At 32.6% G+C, this 24019-nt stretch overlaps 1 long non-coding RNA gene across 1 annotated transcript; it reads left to right on the forward strand.

Moving 5' to 3' along the window:
* The first annotated feature begins 7977 nt into the window (after positions 1–7977).
* LOC128557119 (uncharacterized) lies at positions 7978–12915 on the forward strand. Its single transcript, XR_008371047.1, has 3 exons — positions 7978–8336; positions 9131–9227; positions 10737–12915. It is a non-coding gene; the product is annotated as an uncharacterized LOC128557119 (long non-coding RNA).
* The last annotated feature ends 11104 nt before the right edge of the window (positions 12916–24019 follow it).

Raw genomic sequence — 24019 nt, forward strand, 5'->3', positions numbered from 1 at the left:
CCATCTATCTAAACGTTATTTTGATTAATTACATACAAATTGTTAAATTTAACACTAGAGTCTGTTTTCCGGTTATTTTGTTCACCAGACAGAACAACTGTCTGTCTGATGTAATTCTTATTGAAAAGACATGTTTTTCAGACGTTTTTTTGTGTCATAAGGAGAGCAACTCTCTCAACATATTTCTTGTATCTACCTCAAATACAACGAAAGTGGTTGTTCTCAAAGTTACCAATATAGGGCTTAAACACGAACTTCCATTATGAGTGACTAGAACGTTAACCTCTATATAGACCATTGTTCTATTCAATGGACGTAAAGATTTTTCAATTAAAATTCCTTCTTTGGGTGTTTAGAACACGCACTATCTATTTATTTATATTAACAATTGAATATACATTATAATCCAGGTACATAAATCTAACTCGTACGATTGTATTATATTCGCAATGGTTTAACATTAAGCCTGCTGGCGGCAAATGGTTTTGCCTTTGCGACCAGTGCAGGCTGATCATGGTCTGTACTGTTCGCTTTTCAGCCAGTAAATTCTCAGTAAACTCCACCTTGAATAGGAAGTGGTACTGTCCAAATTTGAATGATGGACCAGTCAGTTTTGGAAATTTAGCAGGGTGAAGGTTAATTTTTCACTAATATTCGCGAACAACGCCACTTGCTAATTCAACATAATCGCGCATAATTATCTGCATTATATCCTAAACACTAATGCACAAACACTCGCATTTTGCAAATACTTAACACTGTGATTGAGAGTGCTAAACAAGAAATTGCTTAATACGGGAAAACTGCAGTATAAAAATGCATTAACCAGTCTAATGTATTTGACGTATTACGGACATTGGAGATATCTTCATTGGAGATATGTGTCTGACACGGAAATGCGTTACCGGCAATAGATCACCGGTAATATCATTTTCTTGAAAACAGAACCTCATTCTACGCCTTCACGCTCATAACGTATCAATACCATGTACTTTTTCCACCGTATGTCACGCCTTTTGAAGCCTTGATATTACACATTTTGCAGAACAAGTCGGCGATATATTACCCTTTTTCGTCGCTCCGCCGTAAAGCCAAACTTATTCACTGACTAGAGATTTAGTACTGATTATTATGATTATATACATAGCAAATAAATCAAATACTGAGATGATGCAGCTATAGGAAATGTTTACTTGCATCACAATACACTGCTTTTTCTATGCATCATTTGAACTAAAGCCATACATCAATGTATTTCTATAATATATCCGACAACAAAAAAAGCTACATTTATTCATACATCATTTTGGACAATTTGATATTACTACAAGAAATCGGCGCATCTAAGCCAATGAAAATCTGCAATAAACATCACGGTTATTAATGGCTTCTTTCATCTCACTGCGAACAATAACTATGTAATATTAATTTGTATAGCAACAAGACACAGTGATTTATCTTATTTTTCGAGGTTGTAAAGTTCTGTTACAACTGAATGGAGAAGCATCAATAATAGGGAGTATTCAAATCAGTAAAAAATGCTTTCGAGACCAATAAAACAATCTGAAATATTGCGCTCTTTTCTGTGGTTTGATATAAAACCCTAACAGACAGAATATATGTGAAGTCTATGCAAGACTGTGATATTAAAGATCTAACACATGCCTTTAGTTATATGTGTTTACTGAACATTATTCCAAATTCTAAACTTTAAATTTAGGTTTTTCAAGAACATATTTAAAGTTACCTTACTGCATATATTGACACATTTATTAAATGATTAAATGATACACCTACCTTTATCTGTACTAATGTGACTAACATGACATATCTCAAACAAGCTGTATAAGTAAATTTGTTGAGTGTTACAGAACAAAAAAAAAGAGTTTAATTGTGCTGCATTGGACAAAGAAATGTTTAGCCAAGTTAATTGTAACATGAAAACATCATTCGATTTTTAAACGCTAAGGGCCCTCCCATGCCTGAAGCCAAAAAGCTGATAAAGTCGCCGTAAGACTTCAGCTGTGTCGATGTGCTTCTAAACGATACAAAAATATTAGGCATGCATACTCGAATTACAAAAAATGCGTAAAACTGTCATAAAAATGAAACACTTCAGCTTAGAAAAGATGTCTGGATTAACTGTGTATTACCTGTATTATATATTGCTTTGAAAAGTTTAATTTATTGCTACCAAACAGCTGCACAAGCACTACTTTCTCAATCCCCTAAGTATATAATAGCGTGCATGATCTGCAATATCCTATATACATGTAAATGTATACCTACAAATGCTACAAAGTAACACTTTGCATTGAAGTGTGTAACTTTAGAAGATAAATTTAATTAATTCGTTAAAATAACTTTTTTATCAATGACGTCAATGCTACGTTAGGAATTAGAAGATTTATCTATAGTTTGCAGACGTAAAAATGATTACACTGTAATTGAGATATTTAGTAAAATAAGTATTTTTATGAAGGCTGGTATTGAATATGAGACATAAATGCTAGTTGTTGAGAAAAGTGTTTTGTGAAGAGGTACATTCAAAATAAAACAAAAATACTCTTATTGAAAAAAATAAATGTAATGATACATTCATATGAACATATTACATATTTACATATAAATGCAAAAATAAATTAGAAATTATATAGCACATGATATGGAGAAAATGGGATGTTTAATGAAATGACAAATTACTACGGCCTCCTCAATCCGCAATAGAAATTAACATACTAAATAAATGTTTTTTTCTCAATATGTATCAAGTTAAAAAACTTCCAGTGGTTGCAGAACACAGCAGGGCCATTTTAAATGTCTGTAACTTATATTGTCTCTCTCTAAAAGCTTTCTGCCATATGAAAGGTATTTGGCTTTTCGCGACAATGAATCTGCCTTAAATAAGATAATCAGATATATTTCTGTAATATGTTTAGTATAGCAGAAGCCATTTAAAAGTCTGCAGGCATATAAAATGCATCAGGTAAGAAATGTGTCTATAGAGGACAATATTTCAATTTGCGAAATACTTTATATCAATGATAATAATTTGATACAATCAATCTCATAACGTAAAACGGCGGAAACTGTGAATAATGATAATATGATCCAAATTAATTCCATTGTATGTGTACACACTGTACTGCGAAAAACTGAAAGCTTTCTTATAAGCCAATCTCTTCAGCGCCTTTTTTCGACTGTTGTTACCGACTATGAAAATTTCAACGCGAGAAGAAATGTTTAAAACACCAGAAAAAATCTCGTAATAAAGCACGCTTCTTGTTCCAAGCAGTATGGATCACTTAATTTCACTTGAGAGCATGATAACTGTTGCAAGTAAAACTCAATACAAAAAATTGATACGGCGAATTATTGTTAGGATTTATTACAGTATCCATCATATTGTACAATATCAGTTTCGTTCTCTATGACACGTACTTCATCCAACAGCATTTTATAGATACTTCGGCTAATGTGGTGAGAACTGCAATTCGAATTCTCCTCTATATAAATGCGCATTGACTTCTTGACAACCCAATAAAATAGAGTACGGAAAAAGAAGTACCAAGCGTATCTTTTACTAAAAAATGTCATGTTTAGAAATTGATTTTGAATTCAATGTACAAAGGGGCATCCGTGTGATTAAGATCGCTGACTTCGACTCGTTTGTTTGCCCTGTAAACTCGCTTATCTGCTGGCTTACGGAAGGTCTTTGGTACCATCTAGGTGCATGCTAGTTCATGCATTATACAAGGCCATGAGGGGTACATTAGAGCAACTTCACTATTAAAAACAGGAACAGATTTCTCATGACCTCATCAAATATAATGTAATTCGGCTAAAAGGAGCTGTAATCACATTTAGATGCCACACTTTAACAGCCGTGACTTAAATAGTATCCCTCTTTTGTGACATTACATATAAATACTGTATTTACGTAAATGTTAACTAGTTTGTAGTATATTATTGGCGGGGATGGAGGGAGGACAAAGTATATCTTTAATGACATATATTATGATCTAAATACATGGAAGAAACCCAGTACTTACTTTTTTAAATAATTATACAGAGAAAAAATGCTAGAACCATATGAATGTATCGTATTACAGCGAATGTCGTTCCTAGCAGATGTCGGTGGAACCGGTCCATTCTGTGTCGTATATTTAACTTTATTTTTAAATTAGCAGTACTTTCTTCATGCAAAAAAAACCCTGATGCACTGTAATTGATTTTGCTCTTCCATGCCAAAATTTAAACCATTCGTCTGATAAAGACTGACATGTAAGTACAGGTTAAAAGGTTACTTTGAGGTCTCCTGTATTTAATCTCAAACTGACCTCCTCTTTTATCATTTACAATCGGACTGTTAAACATGACTCTACTATACGTTGCTGTACTTTTTGCTCTGTGTGCCATATGCAGATCGGTTGATCTAACTACTGTAGGCTTACTTATTTTAGCGGTGTACTAATAACAGCGCTTTTAGCGCTATCGCACGTGCGCTAATTCATGTCCGCGCATTAATTTGTCCAAGCATTTTCATATACATTTTCATTTGATAATGTTTTCTTTAAACTTTTGCAAATAAAAACTCTTGAGAGTTTGCACTAGTTACACTTCTTGCTAATATTTTAAGGTTCGTATGATATTCCTGTTTATTGTTCATATTATTATAATTTTAAATATATGATCATGCAAAATAAAATATTTAAGCTTGTAGTTTGTGTTTTTTCTCATTTGGTCAAGTTATTATCGATTTCCGTATCACCTTCGGGCATGTCCGTTGTTGCAATCGCTCGTTTACGGAAAGGTGTGAACGTTTGAATTAAGACACAATGCATGTAGGACAAAGGGGATTCAATGATTAAAATGTGTGACAATCCCGTTTTATTTCAGCAATTATAACTAGTATACAGAATATAAAACACGCAGATTATTGTAATTAAATACAAGAAGACAATACAGTTACGTAGGCAATATTATACTGGGAGCGCGACAAAACATCGACAGACAAAACATCGACACGACAAAACGCCGACGCGACAAAAGATCGACAAAAAACATCGACACAAACATCGACAAAACATTGACATATAATTTATTTACCCTTTTGCTTCATTTTCAGGGGTTAAATTATCTTGAAATTTTTACACAGATCTGAAAGGTTCAGTCTAAATCTTCAGACAGTCAAGATTAAGACTCGAACATTTACGGTTAATGTTCAGTTAATGGGTGGTGGTATTAAAATGTGCAGTTGTGAAAATTGTTGTCAGGTACTGACCTAACTTACACAGCTGACACAAAATTTAATACCAGTTCTATTAAGTGCAACACTGATATCTTTTATGTGACAACAACTCAATTTTGATGACAAAGAGCTTAGTTTTGACATACTAGGACATACTACACAAGTTTCGTGTCAAATAATATCATTCTATGTCACAGATAACAGCTCATTTCTGCATTTCTGTATATTCATATTCGTAAGATAATATCTGTTATTTAGTCAATGATGAAAAAAAGTTAGCAATATGGTTTAAATTCATTCAAATTAATTGAAGTATGACAAGAAATGATATACGTTCCCTTACACTGCAAAACTAAAGACATTATTTCGGTAAGGTTTAAGAGATTGGCAAAACAACAAAACAACGTCCTTTAAGTGGATTATATATGTCAGTATCGACTCAAGTTATGCGATTTCCTTTGATCATAGCAAACTTTATATAAACCGATTGGTTTTCATTGTACCGTTAAAACCGATGTATATGTCATTCATAAGTTGTTGAACTGTATACATTTAGTAATTATGAACAAAAGCATAAAACAATAAAACAGAGATAATTTGACAGCCCTGTATACAATACTATCGCTTTAACTTTTTGATTATTTAGAAGGAAACACTAGCCTAAGAGTTATTGTTATAAATCAACGCCATAACGTTTTTTTACGAGTTGTCAAAAAATAACCACTCAATACTTACTGTAGTTAAACTATAGAATTTCACTAACGCCACGCCACATTGTCTCAAACGTCGTTAATTTTGATCATCATATCATGATGGATAGATAGCCTTCAAGTAACGTATAAGACATTTGGACCTTGTCATGGCGTAATAACACCTGTTTTGATCTCCTAGGAAGGTATTCATTTCATAATAATCGACGTAGTCTTTTATCAAGTGCAGTTATATATATATATATGTGTGTTCTTTGATAGCTTGTTCAGCGCAAAGTTTGCAATGTTTTTATTTCAGTCTACGAACACAAATCTCACAGGTAAAAACTTTCAGCAGATGTAATTCAGTTAGTGCACTTATTAAAATATTATGTATTCAGAAAAGATCGTCCATGTATTTTGATGTTTATGATCAATTTAATCGAAAAATATATAATACACATTTAAAAAACTAATATTCGCTCATGTTCAGTTATTTATGGTGGTACAAGGCTGAAACAGATCGCGTGTAAAAATTACAATAATAACGTGCTTATTGCCACTATGATTTACTTCCAGAGTAAGTTCTTGCTTTCCTTTTCAGTTTGTTTATTAGATATTGGTAATTCTAAGGGCCTCTATGATGCTGTAGCGTTTTGTTCCTCGGGCATCTTCGGTATTCGGTGGTTCCCCCGATGGTTACAGCTCGACCTGAACATTCTTGTATGACACATCGCCAATACGTTTTTACTACTTTATCCTCACGACTTCTGTCCTTGTTAAAAATGTATCCATCAAACATAAGTTGTATCTTTCCTTTTTGTGAAGTAACGAACTCCATCACTATGGACGAAGATGAAAGGGTTTTCACTCTTTTTGTACATGTATTCAATTATATTCATTCTATTGTGACGATAAAGAAAGTCAATACTTGGAGCATTTCATCGTTCGATTATACATACTCTTAGACTACTTAAAAATTATGAATTATTAATTATGATCATAAAATTATTTTCGGTCAATTTATTGTAAAGATGTTCAATACTCGGATCATTTAGGGCATTTAGAGCACGTAAATGCTTATGAATGATAATCGTATGATCAAAATCATGATCGTATGATCAAAATCATTTTCGACCATAAATGCGACAAAACGCCGAAACGACACTATGCAACATGTCGATCTTTTGTCGCATCGATCAATTGTCGCGTAGGCGTTTTGTCGTGTCGATGTTTTGTCTGTCGATGTTTTGCCATAGGCCCATTATACTTTATATACTGTACGCAAACATAAAGCTACATCACAGTTGAAAGTATCATTGAAAAAATACAAGTATCATCACGGCACACTATCTTAAAGTCATACTTGGCACATGTTCAGGTTGTATAGGGTCGACAGTCAGATTCGTATTACAATAATTACAGCAGAAACACATTACATAAAAATTGCCGACGGTTAAGTTTATTTCTGAAAATCTTCGTGAATCTCCGTTAATCTCCGAGAGCCTCATCTCGGACAGCGCTAAAATTAGAAATTAGCGGTCTCGCGAGAGCGCTAATTCATGTCCACGCATTAATTAGATATTTCATCAAAAATTGCGTTTGCGCTAAATTTTTGCAGCGCTAATAAATGTACGCCTACAGTATTGTAGGCACAAAGACAGTTGTGTATGCAGAGATGTATAAAAGGTTCGTTTCTTTTCGTTTTTTTTTTTTTTTTTGCTTTTTTTTGTGTCAATGTCACATTTACACAGTTATAGGTCATATGGTGATTTTGTTTTATTTCATGGTGGAAAAATAATCTCATGTTACCTTCTGGGCATTAGTACAGGCCCGTATGGGTTGTGTAGAACAAACGACCTTCTGTAGGACAACTGGATGATTTCCTCAAACGAGAAAATTATACACCCCATGCGCGGTTTCAGTGAAACTGCCGTGAGTCACAAGTCATTTAAAGTCACCGGCCTTAACCACTCAGCCACGAATACCTTGATAATTGAAATACTTAGAATAAACATATAACGTATGTGTATATGTGACGCACCATGACATTTTGGGTCCAAATTCGGCGTTACGTCATTTGAGAAAACATCGATTAAAGTTACGTCACAAAAAAAATGGTGGACGTTACCACGTGTTCGCGGCAATTAATGCATTTCTTGTTTTCAATAATACTCTACCTTGCCACAAGAAAAAAATGAAGTGACATTTATAAACATTTCCGTGTTTTGCAATTCCGTTTCTTTAAAAAATTTAAATGATTGATAATTTATCGCCCTTTGAATCGACACGCCATTTGTAAACATGGAAGGTCGCGGAGAAAATGAAACTACCAAAAACAATTATTTGATGATTTATTTCGATTGTATAAAGAATGACAGTTAGCGAATCTCAAGGTAAGTAAGTATTTAAGCGATATGTAGTGTTAAAAATATTATTTGAGTTCATATCGACAGTTTTGTCCGATATCTTTTCCAAAAATAGCCCGGATTTGACACTAATGACAGATTCAAGGATTTAGCGCAGTTCACATTTTATTTACAGGTGTCAATATATTGTAGACTATATTTTATTTACTAAATCTGCCATGAATTCAACTTTTTTTAAATCGGTTTTGACTCTTATTCAGTAGAATCTGTATGCAAGACAATTGCAAGAAGACCTTGTGACTCTGGTGCCATGGTGCCAGACAAAATTACAACAGTCAGTCATAATGTTTAGTTACATATTAAAGTTAAAGCCCTGAACATTTTATAAATATAGCCATGCCATGAAAGTGACTGATAAGGAATAGTTGAAACACACCTGTTGTCAGCTTCAACCACTAATTTCTTACATGTATGTAATGTCAAATCAGTCTGTAAAACTTCTACAAGGTATAAATATTGTTTTTACTTGGAAAGAGGCAGTTTTTTCCAAAGCTCTGAAGTCATGTTAAATTTGCATACTGTTCACTTGGCCATTATTTCTGGATTCCTCACCATTTTGTACTGTTCTTGGCAAGTGACTAAAAATCACTTAGTAAAATAAATAAAGTTTAGATACATTTTGTTTTGAAAGACTTTGCCAGGAATTCAAACCTATTACTCTTTTTATAGAAGTCTTTGTGTTAAATATGTACTGAGCTAACTGCCCAGGGAATTTTTATCTCACATTTCAGCCTTTTTCAGTATTTTATTTCATTTTACAGATCAGCCACTGAGGATTGTTTGGCTTGATGCAATGACCTTAAACAGTGAAATGATTTTCCAGGAAAGTCTATACACAACAAGCTGGATTTTATGGGGGTTTGTAAATTTCTTCATACATTTTTACAGTTACTATACTGCTATTCTAAGAAAGATAAAGACATTAAAGTAGCATAAACATAAATGATCTATTTCATTCATAACATTTTAAGAGAAATGATTTTGATTATAGACCCATTCAACAAATATGTGTAATATATTAAGAAGTGAATAAGTAATGACATACAATAATTGAATATATCATATATCCCGGCACAACCAGTTTTCAACCGCTTAACAAGTTTTCTGTGCAGTTTTGTACAAATGCAAGTCCAAATCTTTGGTTTATTGTCTAACACTTTCTATCAGCATAAGTGCTATAAAAGCATACCATTTAAGTTTCAAGTTTCTAACTGATCGAATCCCTGGCAGGATGATTTTGAAAGCCATCAGTAGGAAGTCATGCTGAAAATTTACAACCTAAATTCGACCACAAGTGGTATTTTCCTTCCAGCAAAATGAAACAGCACTAAACTTTTACTGTAGTTTTATTACAACATGGCAAACATAATACACCCAAAATTCAAGTCTGGCAACAAACACTAAAACCAACATGGCAGATCAATATACTGTAGGTACACTTGCCTAAATTGGCACCTAAATTACAGGGGGTAGGGTTAAGTAAATGGCAGCCAGAAGTTAGTGCATTATCTAAAGAACTATATCATGTGCTCAATTACTCAAGAGAACCAGGGTGTCACATCTGCTACATTGATAGCTGTCACATATGACAATGTATTATATAATTGCTAAGCTTTTGACACTCCAAATATTTCAAATTGCTTAGAAAATGAAAAAAAATGTTGCAAGGACAGACATCATGATTGCATTGTCAAAATAATTTAATAATAATATGCTTCACAATTCTGGCAGTAAGCATGTGTTAAGCAATAAACATTTAGTGCAAAAGATATATAAATACTGATATTGGCTTAAGCAAGAATAGGTAGTAGACAAGGAAAGATGCAGGTTTTTTAGTAATAAGAAAAACCTCATGAAAACATAGTACTGCTACATAAATGGAATTTATATAATTTTCTAAGTACCAAAACTGAAGGTGAATAGGTTCCTAACATGTTCTGCCTCTGCTGTAAACAATGAAACAATCACAACTGATAAATTTGGCTTGTAAAGATTTTTATCATACAAAGTCCTAGGCGGTTGAAAATAGGTTGTGTTTGAAAATAGGCTGTGTGGGGATATGTATTTTTTCATATTTTCAAAATTATTTTTACAGTATTTGTGTTTACATTAAGTTTGATTGCATGAATTGTGTATGTCTAGTCTGTAGGAATCTTAGCTAGTTTATGTATGCTTAAAAAGCTACTTTTTCTGCATGAATACTATAAGATTCATGGGTGAGTTTATACTTATCAAATCTGCTTTCAGTCAGCTTTTAACAAAAATACTCTCTTAAGCTTAAAAAGATGCTTTACAGTCTTATATTCTGTAACCTTATACTAATCTTATCAAAATGAAGTTTAATGTTGATGAATTTTTGTTTTGCAGTGATGAAAGAACTATGAATATGTAAATGGGAATGAAACAGAAGGAATTAATATGTTCTACTGATCATCCAGCTGAAATCATGCCTGTGGAATAGAGTGCATGACACAAATACTGATACGAGCAAATAACTCCATATTGCACAAATAATGTCATGTTTCCTGCCCTCATGACATGAAAAAGTTAAAAAAAAATTCTAGTTCAAATTACAAATGTGTTTCAAGAAAAAGTAAAACTTAGTCAGCTGTGAGAAATATTGGATAAAAGTAGTGTTTTGATGTCATGACAGCTGTGAAGTTGTTTGAAAAGCACTATCCTAATTGTTCTAACAATACAGAATTTAACTTATAAATTTTCCAAAACTGCATGCATGAAATACTAAGACATGTCTGTTGAATGAATCCTAGTTGTTTCAAAACTGCAACATGTGTGACATTAAAGCACAACCTTTGGAGGAAACATTTTTACAATAAAAACTGCCTTGCCAGTGTGAGTGTAGGAAGGATTTTTCCAGAAATAGCATAAAAACTACCAATATAGCAGAAAATATTTGTTAGTGGCTGAATATAATATATTTTATTTCAAGAATTAATCATGTTAATCCATGGTTATAATTGTGTTAAAAGATATTTTTACATGACATGACCTTTGCAGAAATAGCTATTTTTTGCAAAACATTGTGAGTTGCCATGGTAAAACAAATTTGACTTAAATTTAGATTTGTTTGATTATGTAGAGAGCATGTGTCTTGTTTATATTCTGCTAATCAGACTATGTTCTGCAAGAAAATATCTTTTATGTGTAACCATCAACAAAACATGTCATAACACAATGGCAGAGCTGTAATGCAGGTAGGCATATCAGGAAAGTATGTAGTTCTGAAAGACAAGTTATATTACATAAAATGATGTTTGTTTTTTATAAATGATCATAACTGACCATTTGTGGTGTAAAACAAATGTATACTGAACAGATGCTAAATGAATGTTCTGATTCTTTCTGGAAAATTTACAAAAAACTACTATTTTAAGAAAAATAGTGCATTGTTGCCATGGTAACATTAATTTAACTTTTAAATTATTTTGGATATCATCATATGTAAACAACATCTTTCTTGTTTATATGTTATATATGTTAAGCTGTATTATGTTAGTGAATATATTTTCATATGTAATAATTGCATCAACAAAGCACTATGTTATTACACAAGCCTGCCTTAAAATGGCAATAGTTGTAACTGAGAGAGGTGTATCTGAATATTATGTATTTCTCAAACCATATTACATTAATTTTCACGGAATGATGTCTACTCTCTTACTTTTAAATAAGAAAACAGACAGCTTTTGATGTAAATATATGGAATAACACTTCCAATATTCAATTTATTACAAAGAAATTGCCAAAAATGTTAGTATTTTTGTAAGAAAATACCACATTGTTGCCATGGTAATGTTAGTATTTTTGTAAGAAAATACCACATCGTTGCCATGGTAATGATTCACTTATCAGTATATCTAAGTCTTTTGAAATTTTAGCAAACTCACAGTTGATAATAACAATCTAATAATTATATCTTCTTGCCGGATTTTCTTTCTTACTGTTTAATAGATAAGGTGTCTGTAATAATAAGATTAATGTCCTAGTTTTTGGGATGTTGTCTAATTTGATATCAAATAAATTCTGTATCTTGTTCAAAAGAATGTCATAAAACAGTAGTCTGTAAACTGTTAGCACACTAGAAAAAGTTAATTGTGTATTTATTTCACATTCTATGTAATTTATTGCTAGATTCACCAAGAGACTGTTAAAAAAGAGGTTAAACAACAGTGTTGCTATAGAAACGATTTTTAGAACATAAATATTTTTATACTACATGAAAGAAAGAGACAAAAAGAAATACATTCCGTTAATTGCATGTTGCTTTTGTTATTTTATCATGTATTTTATCTTGATATTATATAAATATGGTGTCATTATTAAGATATACTGCCTCAATTTCGATACAGTTAGACAAAAACATGGTGTCCGAAAAGTGGTAATATCTCCATGACAACGACTGATTTTTGTTGTCAAATTGAAGATTTTTACTCAGAACGGGTCAGTCTGTCAGATTAGCCCAAAACCCCATTTTTGACCAAAATTGCATTTGGACCCAAAATCTCATGCTCTGTCACATATCAGAATTAAAAGAATTAAAAGCTGAAAGTCTTAATTTCCTGTCAAATCACACCATTTGCAACAGTTTGAGAGGACTATTTTATCTTGAAATATTTTATTTACTCCTTAATCCCAAATGATAAGAAACAAAAAAAGTCACAAGTTGCAATTAAGAGGAGATAATCTACGCTTGCCACACATCATTTACAAAACTGCTCTTGATACAGTTAATAGAATATGTTTTGTTTTCTGAATGACGTTTTTTTATCAATACGTGAAATACGTTACTAAAGTAACGATGTTAAACAGTAACCATTGTTAATTTTGTTTCTATTTTATTTTTGCAGACCTATGGGAAGCTCAGTTACTGGATTTGGCTTTGACTTTGGCAGCGAAAGTAGTGTCAGCGGAAGCGGAAGTAGCAGTAACACCGACAGTAGCAGCAGAAGCAGCAGCAACACCGACAGTAGTAGCAGTAGCAGCAGTGGCAGCAGCAGCAGTAGTAGTAGTAGCAGCAGCAGCAGTAGTAGTAGCAGCAGCAGCAGTAGCAATAGCAGCAGCAACAGTAGCAGTGGTGTTTTCGGGAAAAGAGAATGGCGGTATAACCACTATGGTGTCGTTGTCACAACGAATGATAACCAGAAGTGGCTTGTTTACAACACAAACGATTATGGACATGCCATGGATACTGCCATTATTGAAGCAAGCCGTATGTCCTCGTCGAAGGTACCTATTTCCTACGGTCCATGATTATTTTGATTTTTTCCAAATATGATAGCTCGGAGGCATATTCTTCTATATTGACTCGAAGATTATGATTTCTAATATATGTGAAATCGAGTAACTTAATTTGTTTATCCGATGTTCACACATTTGTAATTCCAGTACATATAAATTTAAGTAACTTGATTGCTTTAAACCAGATGAACATACTTTGATGTTGTGTTTATACACGTCCTTAAGCGTTGCATTTTGTTGGAGTTGACAGCAGTAAAATAAAAAAAAAATGGCGATAACATTCATATTTCTAAATCAGCATACAGAGCAGTTACCTCATATTTAGATGATCTCTTTCGACGATCATTTTTGTTTTGTTTAATGATCAGTTGTACTGGAGAATAAAATGATCTAAATGTAAATAATTGGTGTGGAATTACATTTTTTCTGATGGACATGCATGCATTATCCTACCTTATAACGCACACATTTTGGATGCAAACGGTTTGGGGCTTTTGTGCGTTATTCGACAGAGTTAACACATTCATAAATACTGAAAAGAACCTGTATTGTAAACAAATGACTTATCTCTGTTAGGAGATTCAACTATTAACTTATGGTATTTGATCGTTGGTTGCAAGTGGAATTTTTAATATTTCAGTATTCACAAATAATGTGCCAAAATACCACACGAGAATCGCACGAAAATTGCCGATTATATACATATAACAACCTTAAGCATAGTTCAAGAAGCTGTAATCATTTTTTTACAGTTCTTATCCCAAACTTTATTCTAATTTATTTTAGGTAGATTGTAAAGCAAGTTCTACAACTTATATTAATCACTCTTGACACCTCATTCCTGATGGAATTTATCGCCACGAGGATATGGGAGAAGAGAAGCCAGCTTCCTTTTTAATGCTGAACGCCAAGCAAGGGAGCTACTGGTATCATTTTTCAAGTCTTTGATATGACGCGGCCGGCGATCGAACCCATGACCTCCCGCACACGAATATCCCTAACTGATATTACGAACTGCATTAAAACTTTTTTTTTAAATTTAGATTTGAAAAAGAAAGCATTTTATATATTCCTGATTTAAATCATATTTCCATGTTTCTTTTCAAAATTACAGATGGTCAAGATCCAAATGCGGGACCGTACACTCTCATACCGTCAATGACTTCATTGCTGCCGGGAGAATAACGTGCACATACAGTATGCTGTTTTGCAGTGACGAAACTGCTTCACAAGCAATGTGGAAGCTTGTTTCTGATACACGTTGTTGAGTCACGTGAAAAGTCGTTCATAAAAACTAAATCTGAATCTTATGTCTTTTGTCTGTTTGTTTCTTTGTTTTATTGAGTTTAACGTCGCACCGACACAATTATAGGTCATATGGCGACTTTCAAGCTTTGATGTTGGAGAAAGGCCCGTGCACTATTTCATTACGGGCGGGTACCTGACTTTAATGTAATCAAGTTTGCTTGATACTTGGCATTTGTTCGTAAGGCAATGGACTCGTAACGACTTTCTGCAATTTTCGTGCGATAACGTATTCGACCTATCTTACTATTTCTTGATTTGAGATGGCGACTTCACACATAGTCATAGAGGGACTTCCACAGCAAGAACTTGTTCCATCAAAACAACCATTCCCTGTTTTATTTGATTTATTAGGTAAAATTGAATATTAGATAAATCATAGATTTATTTCATGATGAAATATCCGTCTTGTTAAAATATATTTCTCGTTAATAAGCTTCTTCAGTTGACAAACAATATATAATTATGTTTTGTATATGTTGAATACAAATTTAACAGTAGGAAACAAGGCAATGACACCGGCGTATATTCATGTATGTTCAGATGTGTATATAATTAAACAATGGTTTTATTATTATTGTGCAATGTGAAAAAAATTGCACAAGTTAAAATTTTAGATAATGCACAATATACTCTTAATTAATATGTTTGACCAAATAATGCATAAACTCTCACAGAGACTGTTCCAGAAAAATGATATTAAAACAAAAGTGAAAGTAATAGTTCTTTACTATAGTTAAAATATCTTGCGTCTTTTCAGATGGAAAACACAATTCTGTCATTACGCCTGATATCATTGAGGAAGGCTTTCCCTATCAGTCCTATTGCGTGACATTTCCAAACTGCCAACAAGCTGCTAAAAAGATTCGGAAAGCTGTCACAGACAAATGTCGTGCTCCCAGGATATAAACACCTTTTTTATTTATTTTTTTATAGAAATGTTCGTTTTCCACCGATTACAGATACCAGAAGGTCTGAAAGCATGTCATATGACTTAACATCATGTTCTTATTGCAGCAGATAGGAATGACTGATGACGTTGTAGTGCCGACATTGATCCAAGAAAAACGCCATTCCTAAAACTAAATTTTTGACACAAGGCACCCTCACTTTCATTATGCATTTTCAACGTATTGTATTTACTACTTTATTTCAGAAAAGCACAGGACGTGTTTGACTTTATCTAAATGTAGATAACCTACCGGACAGTATTACATGTATTAGAAAGGGTTGGCCACTGTAAATATCACCTTCGTGAGGACATAAACTTGGATATTCAGCGATATACTATTAAAATAAATGTTTAATTTTATGACTGCACTTAGAAAAAAAAAGCAGTGTGGTTAATATCTCAGTTAGATTATTCATAAGAAACAATGTTTGCAGACAGTAACGCAACGTATTGAGGCAGATGATTGGATAACACGTTTATAGAAAGCAGATATAATTGGCTCGTGTTTGACAGATCTATATTTAGTATAGCGCATGAGTTTGTACTTAAAATAGTTGCTTGTTAAAGTCTGTTTATTAAAAAAAGAGTACCGCTTTTAGCGATGAATATCACTTTTTTATGGATCTCCATGTGACCAGTTATCGACCAATAAGATAAGCGGAATTTACGAGTCAATAAATACGATCATGTACATGTATCACATCTTTATTTTTTGACAACTTTTGCAGCTCATTTTATAGGCTTTTTTAAAGTATTTATTGATGAAAGTAGGTAATAAAAACAAATGCTTGCATTGAAATGATTATTTTACATGAACGTCTTAAACGTAATAATGTTGATCAGCCATATATATTGTTTGCTTTTTATTCATATACATTCAAATAAAACTATGAATCATAACTGACAGATTTGATTTCATTTAAATCATTAATACCACCTACTATCATTTACATACTTTAGGACATTGTATCGAAAATGACCCAGCACTACATACAGCGGGGATAATTTGTCTATAGATAAGATCAAAGTGTAAGGTGAATACCAACAAAAAAAATAGTTGAACTAATCAATTTTGAAAACAGTCAATTGTTAAAGATACCACTAACAGCTGCTGGTTGAAAAATGTATTTTGTCAAACACATTGAAATAAGTAATAGATATAGATGTTACGATAAATACATTAAAAGTAATTCACACACACATACACATGTTGCGATAAACGCATGAATTTTATACAGGTAATGATATTAAAAGATCGAAACACAATTTTACATTTTATTTTATCGTCCTTTCGGCGCAATACGCCAGGAAACGCAACGTTGAATAGCTGACTGATACATGTGATTAGTGCATATCTCTGCATACCTATTTTACTGACAAATCAAAAGCGAAAATAAAATTGTATGAACACAACATAACCCAACTTCTCAAGAACAGTGTCGATAATAAAGTATCACGAACGAAGCAATTTATACTCCAGTAAAATAATTAAAAGATTTGTGTTAAAAACATGTATTCTGTTACGACATGACTTATTTTGGACTTCTTTTTTCAACCAAAAAAGTCTGAAATTATGTGTCATTATGCATCACTTTAAGTACATGTACGTCATATTTATTACGTCATAGAGTAAAATGTCATTGCAGTGCGCTGGAAAAGAAATACAAACATAATCGGCAAATATTTGGCGCTTGTCGTCAAGTATGTAGATACCAATTAGTGGTATCATGTTAGAATCGAAATAGTATTTTTATTAATATTATCTTAGTTATTTGCACTTGAATAAAGTAATTGTTTGGGTTTCAGATGCATAGTATTGGTTGCGTTCCATGCATCCAAGGCTCTTCTGACAGATCGAATACGAACTTATTATAGGCTAGTATTTTGTGAGGTAAAGCCACATTCACGACGCTGAAACAAGACACAGTGAACAAATCTGTACATTACAGAACCAATATCCAAGAATAAGAATTTGAATACCACACCTACCACTATAAAACTATCTTTAGTGAAGGGAAACTATATGCTATGGAGACAAGGTGTTCAGTGTCACATTCACATGTAATGATCAGAATGCATGCTCGAAGAATATTCGTACGGCTGCAGTTAAACATTTTAAATAGCAATTAATAAAAGTAAGTAACTTCGTTTAAACATGTCACTGACGTCATTTGTCATTATACCTAATTTTCACAAATCATTCTTGCTAAACGATGCCGTTTTCTACAAACGATGAAAAATTTCAATCAATTTCAAACTAATTTGTGAGAGAAAATCGCAACAACAAAACAAACTTTGAAATTGCACGCATTGAATGTAACATTTATGCATGGAATCTCTATAAATCATTTACAGCTGACAGATTTCTAGATTTAGATTTATTGGAGGGTTTTTAGAGATTTATTGCCTCTTTTAAGAAATGACAACAAAACAAAAATCAATCTTAATTCCTATCAGTTTGTAGCAACAGGCGGTTAGCATACAAACGGCTTCTGAAATAGACTGCAATGCAAAATCATAGATAGTTATTTTTGTGGATTGCAAAATATTGCTGCATTTTTTTTATTCTTGTCTATGGGGAACATTAGTCAGTTACTTCCCCTGATTATGTGCAAGATGTAGATTGGTCCTTCCTTGGTTTTTATTGTTGACTTCTTTGTAATTTTCAAAAGCAATATCTATACTAAATTTCATTGGATTGGAAAATGATTAAGGACAGGTTTTCTTTTAGTGGCCCTCTGTTAAATTTAGGTTGGATTAATCATTTCATTTAGAAACCTACTCATAAAAAGCATATTAATTTTCACCAACCGCAACATCTTGGATAAAGGTTATAACGAAAAAGTCAGAGGAATCCAACTGAAAGGGACCAATATAACATTTGGTTATCCTTGCGCTTTATCATACAACAATTCAAGGGAAGTAACAAGCTAATGTACCTCATTTTCAATCAGTTTATCGCAATCTCAAAAAATATTACCTGTTTCAAACTTCCAGTATTGATAAATATTACTGAAGTTGAGGCAGAGGAACACAAAAGACGAAACTATAGTTAAACGTTGTTTCCGTGCAAAAGAGTTTTGAAGATTTGGCAGTATTTTGAGTAACCACTTAATCTACTTTGATCCCAGAAAGTAAATATAAAACAACAATCAAATGTTACCACTATCTGTTATATAGACATCTATTCATACTAGATTTGTCATAAATTTCAAAAGTCTTTTATATCAGCGTTTATTTTTATCCATTAAAATGGACTATAATATATAACAATTAAATATACATGTTAAAGATTATTTTATATAGAATATAAGGTTTTATTATACAGATATATCGTAAGACATATTTATATTTTGCATAAACTACTCTGCGTAATTGTTTACAAGAAATAGGCTTTCATCTGCCATAGAGTTGATGTAGTTTTTTTTTAACGGAAATGCATAAGCTACAGAAGCGTTCAAAATTACTACTAGTATATTTACTACGCTAGAGTTATAATCATTTCAAAAAAGATAATATGTAAATACTTTTTATAGTGTATATTAACGTGAGAAAAGAATTTTTCCACTCTGTACACAACAATGTAAATCTTATAAAATGGTGACGATTATTTTTTTGTTTCTTTTACACGATTAAATTTTTTCTTTATATGGATTTGAAAAGTTTAATATACAAGAAATTCAATTAGTTTCTCAATTCTGTACTTTTTGTTGGTCTAATCAGATCTCAAAACCAAAGACATACATTATTCATGAAGACAATTAATAAATGGTTATCTAATTCGGCGGCATTTAACGTTCATTTCATTTACATCTTTCTAAAGACGACAGAAAATTGCATTTGAGACTACATTAACAGAGACAATATCCTCCGATTGCAGACACTTTTTTTCACATCATCAGTGGCCATTTCTCGTTCTTTCAATAATACAAAGAATTCACTTTTTGTGACAAACAAACAATACTCCAGTCAGTACTTTACTAGTAACATCATTCAACAAACTGCAACAACAACAACAAAATGTATTAGGCATTTAACACATGAAAGGTGTATATGACCGATCATTTACATACAAAAACAAATGTGAACTTGAAATGATGCCGTAACATCATTCAAATAAGAGAAGTCAGAGAAGTATAAATCATAACATACATTGTATATCATATAAATTCTTATTTATTTATTTTTATTTTTTTTATTTTTTATTTTTTTTTTTTGCAAAGAGTATAAAATACTGTACTTTATGTTTGGACATAAAGGTTTCAAATTTAAACATACTCGGCCAAGTATCTTTTTAAATATTTCAGTCTCAAATTTCTTTACTTTGGACACACTGATAAAATGATTTTCTTCTTCTGATACTTTCATGTTACAATTGTAACAAAATCTGTTTATCCTGTTTATCCTATCCTTTGTTTTATCTACCAGTGTCGATATTTTGACTGTGCGAAGACGTTCTGAACCAGTCCTACAATACAATTTTGAAACGCTTGTCTGATATAAAATTCAAATAGTTTTCAAAAAACAAAATCATGTTATCTGTATACCATTTCTACTTATAAATAGGTATTTAGTGGTGAGATGTTTGCAGCTAAATACTACACGCGTGCCCCTTTTAAAGCCTTTAAGTCTATAATGTCACAGATAATAATTCGTGCCTTATTGAGTTCTATAATAGGTTAATCTTTTGTGTCAGAAAAAAATGTTTAGTCTTTACATTGTGCATTTGATTTTTCTTTATATTAACATTCTAAAACAATAATAATTATGATAATATTAATAATAATAACAATACAATACTGTTTTCTGTCGCTATCATTATCTTTCCGGAACAATCAAGGGACCCGGACTTTAACTCCAACAGACACTCGATAATTCCATAGCAAGTCTGCAATTTGAATCATTTTTTATTTCCAGACAAAATCGGACATTACATTTCCTTGCATCATCATTAATTGGTTTGAAGTTATAATGTGCAATAATGAAGCGGGGATTATGTGAAATAATGGCAGCAACTGTCACATTAAATTATCATTTGCTAGACACGATGTCTTGTAGCATGATGTAGCCACTAATGATGTAAGGATGTCCTGCTGTATGCATTTAAAGGCGTATCTGAAAGTTTTTATTGCGAATATTTTGGGACAATGAGATTTTGTATTATAATCATACTTTAATGCCACTGTGGACAGCGCAGATCTACGGATCGCAGGGTTGTGGTTTCGATCCCCTGACGAGTCGTCTGTTCTCCGAGACAATTTGATAAAAGACATTATGTCTGAAATCAAATCATTCGTCCTCCATTTCTGATTCGTGGCTAGCAATTAATTGTGGAGAAAAGGTTTGTACTGGTACAGAATCGAGGAATACTGGTTAGGTTAACTGTCCGCTTTATATTCTTGCAATATTGTTGAAAAATGGCGTTAATTAAAAAAAAAAAGTAAGTGTACTTTAACTGGCAGTAAATCTCAATGCCTAAGAAGATGTAGTCTGAACCAGTTTCTTAAAAGGAATGGCAAGCGGAAAACCCAGAGTTGCAAAGTTGGAACGCAGTAGTGACAATATGTTTAATCTTTACAGTCTGTGTGTTTTTTACTTGATGTGCTTAATAAAACACTTTAAGTGATTCGGCTATTTCAAGTTCTGTTGGTATTAGTTTTATGATAAAAGAAGTCAACAGCAAAAAATATTCGACTGTTTGTGTCATTTTGTTTTCGAACAAGTTCTGTTTTACTTACATAAAATCTTTAAAATATCATTGAAATTGTTCTTATTTTCTTCTTAATGTTTGAGTACATCTTTAATGACTATTGTTTGACTGGTTTTTAACATTTGAAAAACAGATTTTATTCAGATTGGGAGCCCGGGTGGACATGCAGTTCTGTGGACACACATCTCGAGACTATTTTAGGATATAATAATCTAACAACAATTTTTTTTTAATACGACCTATGCAAAGATCCATTAGAAGCATAGAACCAGAAAAAAACAACATACCCTTTAAAATGATAGTAGAATAGGTTTGAGTAAATCATGATCCAGGATGATGATTCAGGACTCGAAAATATAACAACACTAACTTCAAATTTTAGCAGGCGTTCTACAAATGCAGCATGGTACTTGAACTTTAGCTTGCTGGCGGCAAGTGATTCTGCCTTTGCGACCAGTACAGACCGGGATCAGCCTGCACGGTCTGCACTGTTCGCTATTCAGTCAGTAATTTTTCAGTGAACAACCCTTGGAAAAATAAATGGTATTGCCCAAATAGAATGATGGACCTGTCCATTATAGAAATTTAACAGTGTTAAAGACTGCTAATGAGATATTAACTAAAATCTACAGGAACATCCTTTGCATATAACATTTCTAATAAAAAAGTAGCTTCGATCAAAATTTGTCTGTGCGTGAGAGAAAATGAAATGCGCACACAGACAAAGCGCAATTTTATAAAATTTGGTGTTAGATGAAATTTAGCAAATCTGTAATGAAAATTGTTCAAAACCGTTTAAAAACTTATTAAATCATTTTAACTTTAAATACAACTTGAGTATTGTTTGTTAATTTACTAAAATTTATCAAATTTAAAGTATTTGAAACAGAACAGTGATGCCGAAATACCTTATTATAGAAATCACATGTAAATCATGTTCACTGTCCCTTTCCTGATATTTATAAAGAATTTAGACTTCAGATACTTCGCAAATGCGCATGCTTTGCCTTAATAAAAAGAGATATGTCTTTTTACTGTTACAACAGTCCAAAACATTTTTGCTTATTTGAGCAACATAGGAAGGCTAATACTGAGACAGAACAAACATATTTCACTTTCAAAATAGACTTCTTAAAATGTATTATGTATGCATGAAATCTCCATGAATCATTTACATTTGACATGTTCCTACATTATTGTAGTGGTTTATTGCCACTGTTAAAAGATGCCAGTGGGAGAGAGTTATTGAAAATATCTTAAGGTGAGTGATCAATCACAATTAAGAGCAGACTATATTAGAAGGAATCAAATTATGTGCATTTGGAATTTTACACGAAATACATACTGTAGAACTTCACAAAATGGAAACTCTTTATAAGACAAAAATTTATTGTTTAGAAACGTTAAATTCTGTTTTCGGAATTAAAAAAAAATGTTTTAATACATAAAAGTGTAATTTATCCTTGGTAAGTAGTCTCTCTTTGTCAAAGAATCGCCATCTGCGAAAAAAGAAAACATGCTTCGATAAGTTTGTTCTTACGGGTACATATCTTCGCTTCTTTGTTTCGGCGTTTGTAGCACATTTCGTTGTGTCGTCCTTGAAAGTTTTGGGAGTCATTTTCCTACGCGCGCCAATGTGACAAACAAAAAAACCCGCAATCTATCGAAAAGAAAGAACGCGACAAAACGAAACATTTTAAGACAGATTTCATTTTTTTGCGTGTTGGCGCGCGTGCCAAGACGAATTATAATGTTTCATTATGTCGCGTTGGCGAGCGCGCGGCCATGAACATCATTTCGTAGTGTCGTCCTGGCTATTTTTGCTTTGTCTGTAATAATACATAGCCAAGGTAAACGATACACAAACGAAACAAAAAAAAAAACAAACAGAAAAAAAAACACAAAAAAACCCCAGAATACCCTGGCATAGTATGATACCACCTTATAATTGGCAAAATCGCCTTACACTTTATCTTCATGTTTTAACTCTTACACCGTTAAAATCGAAGAAAAACATTGAATTTTTAAATCAAATTAAACAACATACCATTTTATGGAGATTTCTTCCTGCAGCGTCAGTAGAGTGCTATTATAAACAAAGTTATCTGCAAAAAGAGTGGCGTCGCCTAGAAACGTAACATACTAAACTGTTTATTAAAGTAAAGTGCCAACATACTCATTCTCCGTAAAACTTTGTTGATAAGTGTGCGCGCGCAAGAACGACATAAAATGTTTCGATCTGTCTCGTTCTATGTTACGTTATGTCGCGTTGTTAGTTTCGTTTCTTCGCGTTAATGTTGTAGAAAGCTTTTACTTCCTTTGTGTTGTAGAGTTAAACATGGAGATAAAGAGTAAGGTGATTTTGCCAGTTGTAAAGTGGTATGACAGGGTATGTCAGTCATGTATTCCTGTATTGTCAGTCAT

Source organism: Mercenaria mercenaria, chromosome 5, assembly GCF_021730395.1.
Source record: "Mercenaria mercenaria strain notata chromosome 5, MADL_Memer_1, whole genome shotgun sequence".
Taxonomy (NCBI): Eukaryota; Metazoa; Mollusca; class Bivalvia; order Venerida; family Veneridae; genus Mercenaria; species Mercenaria mercenaria.